This window comes from Medicago sativa, chromosome 5 (assembly GCF_051527215.1).
Source record: "Medicago sativa cultivar Bolivia chromosome 5, Bolivia_mono, whole genome shotgun sequence".
Lineage (NCBI taxonomy): Eukaryota > Viridiplantae > Streptophyta > Magnoliopsida > Fabales > Fabaceae > Medicago > Medicago sativa.
The window spans coordinates 43,485,181-43,495,532 of record NC_140753.1 but is presented as its reverse complement, the minus strand read 5'-3'; the positions used below and the strand labels follow the sequence as shown (position 1 = coordinate 43,495,532).

At 41.4% G+C, this 10,352-nt stretch overlaps 1 pseudogene; it reads right to left on the bottom strand.

Moving 5' to 3' along the window:
- Nucleotides 1-353: 353 nt before the first annotated feature.
- LOC146922282 (uncharacterized) overlaps nucleotides 354-10,352 on the bottom strand; it is a 153,347-nt pseudogene continuing 143,348 nt past the window's right edge.

The window sequence follows — 10,352 nt, the reverse complement described above, 5'->3', positions numbered from 1 at the left end:
CAGCACCAATCTTGATCTCTCGCTTGTTCTCTTCAGTACCCAGGTTGATAAGCTCAATCTCTTCCTGGTGAGGCTGAATGGCTCTTCTTTCTTGCTCAAGCAGTCGAGTGATCTCATACGGTATCTCTTCATCATCCTCCTCATCTTCAGCTTCATATACAGGGAATTCAAAATTTGGAGGAACCATAGGGTCACTGTGTTCAACGGGTTTATTGTGGTTCAATCTGCATAATATGATTGGAATGATTTTTAGGAAAAATGTTTTCTATGCAGATTTTTGAAATTAATAAGAAAATACAGATGTTTTGGTTTTTTCTGGCATTACCATTATTTCCAAGAAAAAGGCACTAAAAAGTAAAAAAAAACAAAGAGTCGTGAGAAAGACGACAACTTTTATTGATAACGGCAATGCCTAAACAAACATGCCCTTACAATGATATCACTTTCGCCTTGGGCAGAGCGAAAGGATTGTTATTTTGAAAACAAAGAAAACATGAGCAACAAGACACATCACATGGAAGCATGCATGACTAAAGGAACATCAATGGCCTCCCAATTTCTCACAGTGCCTCCTGGTACAACAAATGTAGGCACATAACTACTCTCAGCAGCATCTTCAGTAATAGCATTGATGAACCCAGCACTGTAGAAAGTTCCTGTTGAAACACCAGAGGTTGGGGAGAATCCAAGGCCCTCTTTACGCTTGTTTTCCAAAATCTGAATCACTTTGCCCCAGCCAGCAGCTTGTCCTTCTTGAACAGCCTTCTGGGCGTCTTTCAGTGAAGCCATAGCAGTACCAGCCCTTTGGGGCTCTGCACCTTCAACAGTTAAGCCTTGAAATGACGTCCCTTCGGCAGACCCTGCTTCAACACAAGAGAAAGATGACACTTGGCTAACCAGATATGCTTCTTCACCATGCACAGTAACAATCTTACCGTTCTTCACGAACTTGAGCTTTTGATGCAAAGTAGAAGTTACTGCCCCAGCGTCGTGAATCCACGGCCTTCCGAGGAGACAGCTGTAAGAAGCGTTGATGTCCATGACTTGGAAAGTGATCTGAAATGTCTCGGGACCAATGGTAATTGGCAAGTCTACTTCCCCAAGAACATCTTTGCGAGATCCGTCGAAAGCCTTAACCAGATAGCTACTTCCCCTCAGAGAGATTCCATGATGGCTTAATTGTCTCAGTGTAGATTCAGGCATTACATTCAGAGATGATCCAGTGTCCACCAGCACATTGGATATCATGTCAGACTTGCAATGTACCGAGATATGCAGAGCTAAATTGTGGTGTTTCCCTGCTTCGGGAAGTTCATCGTCACCAACCCCAAGTTGTTGCAGGCAGTAATATTACCCACTATTCCATCAAACTGATTCACAGAGACTTCATGATCAACATAAGCTTGCTCCAGTACTTTCATCAACACTTTCCTGTGAGCTTCCGAGCTCATGAGTAGAGACAAGATGGATATCTTTGACGGAGTTTGCAGCAGCTGGTCAACAATCTTATAGTCGCTCTTTTTGATAAGCCTCAGAATCTCGTCCAGATTAGATTCTTCAATAGATTGGCCTGTTAGGCCAGGGCTCTTGTCAATAGGAGGAGCAACTGGTGGAATTATGCTGGCAATAGGTGTGACCACCTTCTTTTGGAACAATGGTGGACGGACTTTCCCGCTTCTCATAGCTGTAACTTCACTAGCAACGTTATCCACTGTAGCTGGGGATACCAGAGGCACTTCCACTCCATTCTCAATCATGATTGCATTGTACTTGTAAGGAATTGCTTTTGTAGAGGCATAAGGTACTAGACCAGGCAGTCTGATCACTAAGGGTTCAACATTCCTTGTTTGGGATGCACTTCCGGTAGGGGAATCATGAAACACTGGCACGATCACACATACATCACTGACGATCAAGTGTTTGTCATCCATTAGACTCTGGATATCATCTTGCACCACACAACAGCCCATAGGGTTTTGGAGACATTCTGAACAAGAAGCATGATCATGATTGAACAAGGAAGCCTGACAAAGTTTGGTATGTAGTGGTACCAAGGGAGTAACAATGTTGCGGACATCCAGCATGGGATCCTCATGAGGAGCGGGGATCCTTTCAAAAGCCTCAATCATATTAACAGCAGCATGGTTTGGAAGTGGATTATCAAGAACATGCGGAACACTATTCTCAAAGGTCAACCTTCCTTTTTCTATCAGATCTTTCACAATATATTTCAAAGCATAGCAACCTTCAGTATCATGGCCTTGAGCGCCCTGATGGAATTCGCATGTAAGATCGTGCCGGAACCTGGGAGGCAATGGATTAGGCGGAGGCTTGCCTGGTCTGGTGACACAGTGTCCCTTAGCAAGTAAAGTTGGGAGCAGCTCAGCATACCGCATAGGTATTGGTGGGAAAGAAGGTCTGGGTCGGGGACCCTGTTGTTGTTGCTGTTGCTGTTGAGCAGGAGGCTGTTGTTGTACTTGTTGAGCAATGGCATTGACGGGCACTGGTGGTTGACCCGGCGGCAGAGGATATTGCTGATAGAATGGCGGGAAGAAAGGATGTTGAGAGTATTGCATGTATTGGTAAGGCAAAGGTAATTGAGTAGCAGCTGCAGATGGGTTACCAGATACCATCCCTACTTCAGATTCTTTCTTCTTATGGTGGCCGTTACCATACCTCTTTGGTGCACTGGTTGAAGATTCACCCTTTTCAAGAACAATGATACCCTCTCGGACAGCCTCCTCTAGACGAGTTCCCATTGTAACCATATCAGAGAAGTTGTTTGGGGCAGAGACTATCATTCTTTCCTTATATTCCTTCTTCAGAGTCTTCAAGAATGTCTGTGTTAATTCTTCCTCATCAAGTCGAGGAGAAACACGGGCAGCTGCCCCTCTCCATCTCTGAGCATATTCACGGAAAGTTTCATCTGACTTCTGAGACAAGGACTTAAGAGAGTCCCTATTTGGCTTCAGACGGGTATTGAATTCATAATGACTTTCAAAAGCAGTAGCGAGTTCCTCAAAAGTATGGATGTTGTCTTTGCTCAAACTAGTGTACCAATCTGCTGCATCATCTGTCAAGCTACTCTGGAAGCAATGGATCATCAGTGCATCGTTATCTGCGTAGTTTGCCATCTTTCGGACGTACCGGATGACATGGTTGTGTGGACAAGAAGTTCCATTGTATTTGTCAAATTCTGGCTCTTTGAATTTCTTAGGAACCTCAAATCGGGATACCAAGCATAGATCACGAGCTTTAGCAGGAACACCATTGTTTCCCCGGCTAGCCTTGACCTCCCGGAGTTCTCCAGCCAATTCCCTTAACTGTCTTTTCATAGCTTCCATTGCGGGATCTTGTCCACGCGGAGTATCGACACCAATCACCTGTTGCACAGTGTGGACAATAGGGTCGGTGACAACAGTGGTTACTTGAGGCATAGCAGTGGATACGGGAATCTGTCCCTGACCGGCGACACCAGAGACACCAGCGGCAGTATTAGGAGAATAGTAAGCCGAGAGGCCATAAGGACGGCCATTGGGCATAACAAACCGAGCATCGGTAGCCACAGTAGACAGTGGGATAGATGGAATTGTTTCAGTAGCAGCCGGAATAGATGTGGCTGGCTGTTCTTGTGCAGCCATCAGAGCGGACATAGCGTCATGAGCCTTAGCCAAGTCTTCTTTCATAGCAGCCAATTCGGCACGGAGCTGAGCATTTTCTTCTTCAAAGTTAGCCATAATCCTTCTCTTGTGAAATCTTGTTTGATGAACTCTATCTGGTTGATAAACTTTGCGAACACGAGCCACTTTTCAGACTGCGGCGGACAAAACCAGGAGGCAATGAGCACGAGAGAAGTTTTTTGTGACCAATGAATGCATATGATGCATGAAATGTGCTAATGCATATGCAAAAAGACTCTTTTTGTGTTGTCGAAGGGTTTTAGACAAACCAGAAACCTGTAAACATTACTAAACAACAATTAACATAAACGGGAAACAAACAACCAACATATAGTTTTACAAGGCGATTCCCTTTGAAATGCTAAGCCAAGGGATAGACTTTGATATGTAAAACAACATAAACAACTGGAAATAACAACAGGAAGAAGAAATCCTCAAGCATAGGAAGTGGGAGCATCATCCTCAGACTCAGACTCGTAGCTGCAGTATCGTGCATAGAAGTCACGGGCACCCCTAGCCCTCTTAGAGTCTCTCATAAGCAACCTATCTTTCTTTTTAATCTCTCTCTTAGCCTTAGCTAACTCCTTCTTCAGTGTCAAGACCTCATGAGTCCGCTGCTCATCCTTTCCATCCAAAGTCATGATCAAGTTCTCAGCCTCATAGTATCTAGTCTTCCACTGATGCTTCTCCCGACTCTCCATAGCTAGATGCTCCTGATACATCTCCTGGGTAGGTGGGAGTAGAGGCAAAGGCATGGTAGGAACAGATGCAGACACATATCTCATAGAGGGGTAAGGCATACCAATCTCCACAGCTTGGTTTATCACCCACTGTGTATAGGCCTCATGAGCAACACCGGACCTTACACCCATGTGCTTCACCTCTTTCTTCCGAAGCTTGGACCAAGCTCCTATGATATCCTCTCTTACTCCTGTGGGAGCATTGGAGTAGTGAAAGAAGTAAGGAGCTGTAGCAAGATTGATGGGCTTTTCTTTCATCGGGAAACCAAATTGTCGCAAAGCAAGCTCCGGGTTATAGTTGATTCCACCCCGGGTACCAAGAAGAGGTACATTAAGAAACTTTCCACCACCAAAGATGATTTCCTTGACTCTAGAAGCTGGAGTGAGCCAAACCACTTCATTAGGAGTGAGAGCCATAATCCTCTGTGAAATAGACCAATTCTCCGGATTGTCATGGAAAGACTCCGGAAGGTGCGAAATAAACCACCTATAGAGGAGAGGCACACAACAAGGAATGTATCCACGACCCTTTCCGGAACGATCATGAATAGCATGGTATGTGTCAGCTAGCAAAGTAGGAACCAGATTCTTGGAGTGGAAGATCATAATAGCATTCATGTCCACGAAGTCATCAAGATTCGGAAAGAGAATAAGCCCATAGATGAGAAGTGCAAGAATCGCCTCAAGAGTGTCCTGACAAGTGGTATTGAGGTTGGCTTTCCCAAGAAGATACTTTGAAGTGAACCCTCGGATGCGTGCCTTAGTGACAAGATTCTTGGAGACATCGGTGGTCTTGAGATAGAGATCCTTAGCAATAACCAATGGAGTAGGAGGATTTTCAGGTCCTGAGAAAGGCACCCCCTTAGCAATAGATAGACCCATCAAGGAAGAATAAGCCTCTAGAGTAGGCACCAACTGAAAGTCCGGAAAAGTGAAGCACCGATAGTCCCGATCATAGAACTGCACTAGAGTGTGCACAAGCTTCTCATCCACATTAGTCTGGAGAATAGTAAGTAAAGCCCCGTAACGACGTCGGAAACCAGTCGGATCCTCAATCTTGAGTGCCAAATCTCTCAAACTAGCCAAATCCACTTCCTTGAACTTGTAGGAATTAGTCTTCTTCATTCCTACAATGTTTACAAATTCAACTTGTCTAAGCCCTTCGATAACAATGCATGGAAAAAGTTTATGCATGTATGCATGTATGCATGAATGCATGATTATGTTCAAGTTCGGAGAAAACATGGTGGGTTGAAATTCAAAGTCGAGGAGTCATGGGTGGACACGGTGTCCGGTGAAACTAGGGCTTTAGGATAATAGTAACCGGGTTCTAAAAAAGGTTCCCAAGTTGCGACCTCTCCGACGTATATCATGGTGTCACGAGACAACACTCGCTCCATGATTATCCGTGGAAGGTCTAACTTGAGTGTAGTATCGCGTGACGACTAAAACTCGAGACAACACTCGGTTTAGCCTCTGCACTACGTCCTAGAAAATGGCCATGGATGGGTTTGGTTATCTACGGTTCATAGCGTCATAGAACAATTAGAAGTAAAGTGCCTAAACGCGACAACACGCGCCGACAACATCACCCCCAAAATGCCTCAGCTATGTGGGATTGATCGCATAATCCAAAACACGAGGCAACCCCCGGAATGAATTGTCGATTATATCCCTCCTAAATCCTAAGTTCACTCAGCCCGGGTGCAGGACTTTTGATATTCTCACCCCACACGTTTGCAAGAAATTAAACATTTATTCACATAGGAAAGCAAGTTAAAGAAGCAAGTAAAAAGAGCGCAAGCGTGGAAATAAAGACTAGGCGTAACTCTCGAATCTCCCCAGTGAAGTCGCCAGCTGTTTTATCTTGGTTTTCGGGTGTCAAACATTGATTACGTTTGAACCTTTTTAACCGGTGATATCTTATTTTTTCTTGGGAAGGGAAAAAGTAAGAAAAACCCTTGAGAATCGAGGTCTGGGAGTTGTTTTCGCTACGGGAAGGTGTTAGGCACCCATAACGACTATAGTAACCTATAGGAACCGTCTTTACTTTCTACGCGCGCGCTTTGTTTTTAAATGCTATTTTGAAAGATGATATTAAGCCTAAAGGTATTCTAAGTGAAGAATTGGAGGGAGAAGAATGTGTTTGAATTTTTATTTTAGTTGAATTGAAGGAATTTTGATTCCTTGCCTACGTACCCGTTTAAGGGATCAAATCCACCGTAGTTCTCTTCCAAAATTGTTTTTGTTTTTGTTGGTTGATTTTAAGTTTGAAAATTGGAGTTTGAAGAATAGAAAGAGGCCTCAAGGGCATGAGATTGTAAAAGGTGGGGTTGAATTAGTCATTTGCAAAAGAAGTCAAATATGATTATTTTTTATTGGAATTTGATTAAGAAAAATAAAAAGGAAAATTCAATGGGATTTTGATCCCAAGGTTTATTTTGAAAATGGTTTGAGTGAAGTTTGTTCAAGCTTTTTTTGAAAATGATTTTTCTAAATGTAAAGCCTAAGCATTCATCTAAACATACAATCCTAGACATACATCTAAACATGCATATTCTAGCCATATATCTAAAGTGGGGTGTGTGCATGTGTCGGTGCTTGTGTCGGTGTACATTATTAGAGTCCATTGTCCTTATTACATCATATCTTAGATACATTCTATGGTCTTGCAAGAATTTAAAATGGCATGAAAGTAAAGTACAAAGAAAAATCCTAAGTGTTACATTCTAAGTATTAATATGGGAATTAAAGTGCAAGAAGTGAAACTAAAATTGAAGGATGAAATGTGCTTATGGAATGTATGAAACATGAGATGAAAAATATTAGTAGCACAAAATATAATGCAAGTAAAAGCTATCATAACAAAAGTAAGAAAATTGACATAAAAAGCAAGCAAAAACAATGTGAAATAGCCCTAAAATCTCATCACCAATGCAAGACTTGAGTATGACCTATAATCCTCACAATTCAACATACTTTCAAGGCATAAAAATCCAGGTTTTAAAATGAGAATCCAAGTGTCATTACAAACTTTGCATCTTTATGTGATTTTAGGCCTATTTGCACCATTTATTCACAAAACCAAACTTGCCAAGCAAGCAACCGATCATCACATGCACATGTCCAGTAAAAACACATTCAAACAGTAGTAAAAATTCCATAAAATCATATATCATGAACCACAAACATTTATCAAGGATTGGAATTGAGTCATGCAATTTTTATGGATTTTTTAACATGAAATTCAAGTAATAAAGCAAGAAAATGTCACAATATTTTTCTCAAGTTTTTCAGTAAACAAGTAACACAAAAACATCACAGAATTGTCAAGAAAGTATATGAAAATTTTATGGAATTTTCTAACACAAATTAGTCATGCCAGGGGTGCAAAGATCACAAACAGCGTGGAAAATAGCAAAAAAAACAAGGAAAAACGAAAATCTGCAAAGAGAGGAAGTCCAGGCCCATACCCAAGGTGAAAACGGATCTGTTGAAGGCACAGGGATCGTTGGATCGATCCAATTGGATTGGATCCAAGATCCAACGCTCCAACACGCGCCAGCACATAGGTCAACACATCAAGCCATGGGAGGGCTCCCAGTAGCCGTCAGATCAAAGATCTAACGGCTTAAGCAAAAGAGGAGCATGATAAACGGAGCACACACACACACCGGATCAGGCATGGCATATATAAGCATAAACATGAAGAAAACCCTCACAACTCTCACTTGTTTCTCTCTCTACAATGCTCTTAGAGAGAGAGAGTCTGCAGACTCTCTCTTCTCCGACCTAACGCCGGTCATCTTCTTCAATTCTCCGACGCGGTGGTCGGTGGTGGCGCCGCCGCGTCGGAGCCCCCAAGCCGCCCAGATTCACGACCTAATTACCTATTTCTAAAGATCTTCCTCTCCTTTATTCGAATCTGAGGCTAGTTTCTCAAGGAAACTCACGAATCAACGTAGATCGGACTTTTATCTTACGGCTTTGATACTTCTTTTTGTTAACTCTTCTTCTTTTTCTCTTATTTGAAAGATTTTTGCAAGAAAGTTCTTAAATCGTTCCGATCTACTTTGATTCGTAGCAACATAACATGTATGAAGCTAATACTCTGGATTTTCGAAGGAAAAAAGTGAAAAGAAAAGGAAAGAGAGTTTGATACCTGTGTTTTAGGTCGGAGATGTGACGAACGAAGAAGATTGTGAATTCATCGATTGTTCTTCTTCTGATGAACTTCGTATTCTTCCTCTTCTCTGCTACGGCTTCGAATCTGACCTTTCTTTCCCTCTTCTCCTCAAATCCTTCGTGATCACGAAGATTTCGTCGTTGTCGATGATGATTCTTCGTTGGAATTGCGAAGGTGAGCTTGATGATGATGATTCCTCGTTGGAATTTCTGAAAGCTTCTTCTTCCTTTTCGTGAATTCGACCTGTTTTTGTGAAATTGATAAGAGATTCTGTGTTTCTGTGATGCTTCTGATTCGGTTAGGGTTTGGATTCGATGAGAATTGAAGGATTTTGTGGTGCCCTAATTCGGTTAGGGTTTGAAGATGATGAACTTGTTCATCAGGTTCTTGAGTTTTTTTTGGGTTTTCTGTGGTGTTTGATTCGTGAAAGGGAGAGAGAGAAATGTGATATCTGTTGCTGAGTTGTAACAGAATGAATGGTCCCTCGACCATTGACTGTGACTGGATTATTTATAGCTGATGTGTATGACTGCTGGACCATTCATAACCTGCCATGTGGCACACCTTTGTAACAAACTTCTGGGGACTAATAAGAACTTGACATGTGGCCTGGACCTGTGACTTGGACAAAAAGGACTAAACTGCAAAATAATAAAAAATAAGGACAAAAATGAAAAAAAAAATGAAAAAAAGACACAAAGGACTAAAGTGCAAAAATTAATAAAATTGAATTAAAAAAAAGTAATTTGAAATAAACGTAAAGTGAAACGATTAAAAATGACAAAACGGACTAAAACGAACCAATGGCCTAAATGAGGTACTTTAAAGTAACCTCTCTCTGCCGAAATTTCGTGTGAAATGACCAAAATGCCCTTGGGGTTAAAACGACTAAAAATGACTCAGATGCAAATTTTAAAGTGGATTTTTAACAAGGCATTAGAGCAAGACCTTATACAAACAAAGTTAAAAGACTCAAGACAATTTTGAGAGTTTAAACAGAGTTTTGACACATGAAAAGACCAAAATGCCCCTAGGGGGCAAAACTGACTCAAAATGACTTCAAATGCAACTTTTGAAATAGATTTTGACATGGAATTGAAAAGGAGACTTATTCAAGCTATTTGAAAGGACTCAGACAAATTTTTAAAGATTGAAAGAGATTTTATCATGGGGAATGACTAAAATGCCCCTAGGGGCTAAACTGACTAAAAAAAAAATGACTCAACTGATATTTTTATATTTTTTTTTGAAATGGATTTTGACATGAGATTAAAACAAGGACTTATACAAACCAATTTAAAAGACTCAAACAATTTTCAAGGGTTAGAATGAATTGAATGCAGGAAATGACTGAAATACCCTTTTCCATGAATTTTGCAAACAATATTAAAATAAAATGCAGAGAAAGATGCGATTGATCAGAGACATATCAAATGACTTGAAATGCAAGAAAAGGAGAATTGAGTTAGTATTTTTAGGTCCAAAACTAGGGTATAACACACAAGGGTGTGCAACTAAGGTTTGGTTTGTTGTTGTTGTTTCATCATGTTCATCATCTTTTCCACCTGTTCAGCTTGCTTCTGCATCTGTTCAGCTTATTTCTTCACCAGTTCTTCAAGAGCTTGTTGCCTCTGAAGAAGAGCATCTTCTCTTGCCTTAGCTTCCTTCTGTTGCCTTGCTAGCTTTTGCTTCATCAGCTTGAACACCCTTTCTTCCCTTGTCATATAATCTGCTTCTGAGTAGAAA